Raw genomic sequence first — 6000 nt, 5'->3', positions numbered from 1 at the left:
TCAAAATGTATGTTACGAAGAAAACGGTCCGTTGAACCCGAGAAGGATCTTACTGGATTAAAGGCACAACAACTCCAAATGGCTGTTTCCAGTGAGAGAAGTCCTGATTCAGCCGAGGAGGGGATTTTGCGATGCTGAAGGGCTGTGCTCTGAAGCCGTGACCTCCCAAGAGAGATCTCTCTCCTGGCTCTGCTGGCCAGCAAGGATTGTGTGGAGCGGACCAGACGAGGCTTTATAGGAACGGCAAGAGCTGAACAGGTGGCAGCAGGTGGGCGGGCGGCACGCTGCTGCCATCCCAGCACCTTCCCACCCTGGGAACTACAGGGGGAAAAAGCCAAACAGCAAAATCCCAACATTACAGCCTTCATCTGCTGAGAAGTCTTCCAAAGCCATTCTGTCCAGCCCTAACAACTTGCCATCTGGAGTAGTGTCTGGCTGGCCCCACAAGACTCTGGGCAGTTAAGCAAAAGACCCTTTCAATGGATAATCTGTTGTAACTCAGGGGGGGAAAAAAATCTCTGTGCATTGTAGCATTTGTACATTAAAACATGTGAAAATTCAGGCTAAATATTGAGGATAGAAGAATAACTGCATTAATCAAACAGGAGAAAGAGATAAAAGATACACAGCCAAGAATGCCAGAGTTTTGCACATATGGTACCAAAATAAGTAAACTCAAATTATTAGAAACCCCTCAACCTTCACAATTTTAATGTTGTATAAAGCACACAACATTGCAACCAGAGTAATATCTTAAGAAAAAAGGGGATTATATATTTGCCTGTCAGCAAACTCAAAGTCATTAGAATAATTTAAATACATTTAAACAGTTAAAATGTAGCAATAGATTTATGCAATGATTGCAAACATATTTAGATGGGTTATGATAGTTATACACAAAAAGATGTAAGCATACTAATCATCTGAAAATTGCCCTTTTTAATACACCCTATTAAAGTATATATGTGTATTTGACATGAATTAAAGGTGTATTTTTAGTAATATCTCTAAATAAGTGACAAGAATAAAAGAGAATGTGAAAAACAAAACTGCTTTCTGGCAGCAAGGGATCAATTCTGCTATAACTGAGATGCCAGAGGAGCCACAATATACACACACCCCTGCCCCATAATAACAACATCTTTCTTTTACTGTACTTGTATTGTACTAAAATCACAACTACATAAACTTACAAGGAAATATCACATGATCTTTTTATGATGTACACAAAAGGAAAAAAAACCCCTGCCACACAATGATTTATTATCTGTATTGATTTCAAACTTAATTAAATTGTTACCAGCATTCATAAATTAGTAACTTTTTTCATCAGAGACTGAACACTGTATATTTATTTAGAACTATAGCTCAATTGTTTTCATCATGACTCCAAAACTTGGTGTAGTTGTAAACAGCTGATTAATCCCTAGCAAAAGCAATGCCAATGAAATGAGGTTGAATAATCCAAAAACAATAGGATGCAATTGAACACTAATGGACTCCAGCATGACAGATGTTGGACGTCGGCTGTTACGCCCAGTTGCTCTGCTCTTAATATTCCGCATCCTAATGATCATGAGCAGAGATGATAGTTGGGGTAGGGAGTCTCCATTATCCCATTATCAAAATGTATGCCACTTCTTCAATTTTTAAAGAAGTGCAACTTGGTCACATTTCATTAGAAATGTTCCACTTGGCTATCTGTGTGCGCTGACCTGTTCTCCAACCATAAAGAGCCACTGCCACTTGCTAAAGTGCCACTTTCTGACCTGTGTGAGAACAGCTCCCTCCAAAAACCCACAGAAACATATGTCTTCCCTAAAGGATCAGCAATTAGAGCTTGTGAGATTTCTGTTTCTGAAGATGCTCCATGGGAAGCACTGCATGTGCAGTAGAGAAGATCCCCATCTGATCTTCGTGCTACTGCTAAAGCATATTTCAGTGCTCCTGCAGCCTTCTATCCCTAATAAGTCTGTTGGTTAAACCCTATGTCTCTTACAATGAATGTCAACGATTTTTCATGTAAAAGAACACCAGAGAATTAAGGTGTTCTGTAAGTTAATAAATACTGTGTGTTCTTATGAAAGAGCTGCTAGTCAAGTCAGGTAGTTAATCACTCTTCATCTTAAAGAGTGCTGCTAACATCATGCCATAAACACAAAAAGCTCCAATTTAAAATAGAGTACTGTATTTTTTCACTCAGCAGCAGTTTTCTTTTTTTAACCTAATATAAATTATAGTATAAATTATAATGAAGATTTCAAATATATTGAAAATCACAGTGCTTCAAAAATTTTGTGTTCTCCTTCACTAATGCACAGTAAGCCAGTACACAGCAGTGCTCTTAATTCTCCCTCCCTAATTGATTCACCACCATCATCATGCTTTGACTAACATCCTGCTGTAATCTCAGGAGAGAAGCTGTGATTTATCTCTCCTACTGAACACGCTGTAAACTTCTGCTTAAATGATTTACTATCAAATCACAGGACAAGAGCCCAGATCCCTTTAGACTAATAATAGGATTTTATAGCTCATAGGCAAAGCTAAAAAATGCTGGCTTATCAAAATACCTGGTTTTCATCACTTAAAATTTTGTAAAGTTCCTGCTTTATGAAAGCGAAATAAAAAATGTATCAAGGTCTTATTCATACAAGCTAGTTAATTTGCACATCCCCACTGCATAGCCTTATCATAGTGTTACCTCAAACTAAAAAATAATCTGCTTTATTGCTCAGTGAGTAAGAGAAAGGGTATCAATGGGAATTTTCACAGGTTTCCTTCACTCAGTTTGATTTCCTGTATATTTCAGCTTGTCTTAATTAGTTCTTATGTAATCTTATTCCCTCCTCTCTTTACTTTTAATAATTCCTCATATATATTACTATTTAAAATATTTTTACATTATTATCAATATTTTTATTACATTTTATTTTTAAAAGATACTATATATCCTGATGTGATAAATTGCTGTGGTGCTAAAACTTTTTCTTAAATCCTAACTTATATTAGTTTAATGGGTTTCATTTCCCAAAAAATTCCCTTTTACTCTTTTTTTTCCTCATAATCTTGAGGCAGAAAAACACCAACATCACCAGAAAGAAGTTCTGTGTCTACCCAGTTGCTCAAATTTCAATCTTTGATTCTCTAACTATGCAGGTACCAACGTAGTGTTACTCCACGATCCTTGCAGCATTATTCCTGTGTCATATTTTAATTCTAAACCAGTATCATTAATCAAAATATTATGTTTCACTCAGAGAAAAACAAGAGACAGATAAGAATGCTATTTCAGTCATAAACCAGATTATTTTAGCAACTTCAAGTCACCACCAATATTAGGGAAATTAAGGAGAGGTTCAGTCCATTAAAGAAATTAGGTAGTTTCAGGATTTATGACTACATACATAAACCCATTCCAAATTGTCTGCTAGGTATCCAAGTTAAAAACTCAGATGCAATTAGTGCAGCACCCACTAAGAGATGAATGCCTTTCACCGGTACTACTATGAAAAACACGATCTAATTACTTTTATTACTTTTATTGGGGATTGACTGGGACCAGATATAAATTTAAAATGAAGTGAAAGCAATATTTCTGGTTAAACTCTAATTCCTCCCTACTTTCTCTACCTATATTTACAAAAACATATACAAGCAATGTATCAAAACAAGAATCTTACCTCTCCCTTCTAGGCAGAACTATTTCCTCCCAGGTAGGACCTTTCTAAAAGGCTCAGGACTCCTCACCCTGCCGTTCACCCTGAGCAAAGCAGAAGGGATGGCATGCTGCATGCTGCCTAATTAAGAGCAGGTGGGTAACTACCAAAGCATGGCCATCCTTAAGGACCCCACTTCTTGCAACACTTGACTCAGCTCACAAGACAGGCTGGAAATCCATGGTGTGCAGAATCACTTCTTTTCCTGCCTTGGTTGTTTGCATTGTTGTCCCTGTCACAGCTACAGAAGGATCCAAACCCAACAATTCACTAGAGAATGTTGTATCCTGCAGGGACAGTTAGTAACTAACACTGGAAATGGAATAACAATAACAGCTGCGGGAGGAGTTTGCAGTCATTTCACCTGGGGCTTCCCACCCTGGCACTGGACACCTTTTCCTATAAAGTAACAGAGCAGTTCCCTTTCCTCCTCAGGCTCTCTGGGCTGAGCTCTCCTTCCCAGCAGCCAGGTAACTGTCCCAGCTGCACCTCAGGCTCTCTCTGCCATCCCAGTTACCACTCCTCAATTCACCATTTCTCTTCTGTTTCACATTATCCTTCTCACCTCTCCTTCCCAGCAGCCAGGTAACTGTCCCAGCTGCACCTCAGGCTCTCTCTGCCACACCACCTCCCAGTCACTACTTCTCAATTCACCATTTCTCTTTTGTTTCACATTATCCTTCTCACCTCCTCCAGGTGAGCCTCAAAAAAGACTCAGGGGGCTTTTTTGAAACAGGAGGTCAGAAACCTCTTAAAAAAACAAAAAAGGAGAAAAGAGTCCTCTTACCACATTACTAGAGGAATGTGTCTTGAACTGTTCACCTAACATTATATATTGAATATTGAATTTGGCTACATTAGTTATCTTTGTATACGCACACAATAGATGATGAAAGAAGTTTCCACCTAGAATGATACTGCAACCCACTGCCCCACAAGAGCAGCAAAAAAGCTCTGATGTATTACAAAGCTAGTGAATTTTCCAAGTATCACATACATGGCATGTGCTTAAAAATACAGTTGTCTGTCAAGACCAGCTGCACCTGCACTGCTCAGCAATTTGCAAAAGCTGTCCTGATGTTTTTCACAAGGGAACCTACAGACACAACACACCAGGGCACACACAGCAACCTGGCACAATGCTCACTGCTCCAGCAGAACTGGGCAAGGAAGCTTGGCTGTTGCAGGACCACAGCTGTGGCAGCTTTGTTCCACAGCTGAACCAACTAGTCTGGCTAAATACTGACTCTCTGTTCATCTTTCAGCTGTGAATTAACTTGAGCAGCACTACCTCCAGTACCACTGTGCAATACAAAATTTAAAAGAAGTTATATTTACTTATTAAGCATTACATAGGCATTCTGACACAGGCAAGAGCAGAACCCATTTATTTAAAGTTTCTTTAAACACCTTTTATTTTCCTATATACTCAGTTCCAATGAGACAAGAGTCTTCCAGGGAAGACCTTCCATTAGTCTTCCATAGCTTGAGAATTATTAAAAGCACTGTGCATGCTCTACACCATGAACCAGATGAGGGAAGGAATCTATTTTATCTTCCCGATTCCAGACAGGAATTACTGTTTCTGTGATCTCTGATAGATGTTTTTCTAACCTGTTCTAGAAAACCTCTAACAGGGTAATCAGCAGCACAAGTGGTAAATCATTATCTTTTCATAGAGCAGATACCTCAGGATTAGAAAGATGAAATAGATGGTCAGGACATACTCCATCAGCTGATTTGACCACATTTCCTCTCAGCAGAAGGAATTATAAACTCAGGATTCCTAGGGTCAGCACCAGAGTCTGGAGAGAGCAATTCTCCAGAGGTTGTTCACCTCTCAGTTCTGAGGCTCTTACCTTAGTCCTATTCTCCCCTCCTCTTTTCTAACTTTTTCAGGCGTCTCTCATCCAGTTATCACCCTGCCCATTCCTCACACCTGTGCATCACAGTCACCTCTGTAAAATACAAGGGGCTCTTTGAGGTTACAGGGATGGCAGCTCTCATGTTTACCCCCTGTGCCCACTGCCCTCCAAATGCCATTGGCTGGTCCTTTTAGCCTCAAACCAGAAATGTTTTATTCCAAACAGCTTCTGCAGAGGTGGCAACAGCCAAAGCCCAACTATTTATGAATCTGCCTGTATATTAGGATGTGTGCACATGTTTTTAGAACTTTATAAATGTAGCTGAATTGAATGGAATGCTTGACACTGCAGCAACACCACTGCTACAAATGAAACAAAACCAAAAATCCCAAGCTTGCTGCAAAGAATGGATGAAC

The sequence above is a fragment of the Passer montanus genome, unplaced genomic scaffold (assembly GCF_014805655.1).
Source record: "Passer montanus isolate IOZ18808 unplaced genomic scaffold, ASM1480565v1 scaffold96, whole genome shotgun sequence".
Taxonomy (NCBI): domain Eukaryota; kingdom Metazoa; phylum Chordata; class Aves; order Passeriformes; family Passeridae; genus Passer; species Passer montanus.
Note: the sequence above shows the minus strand (reverse complement) of the source record.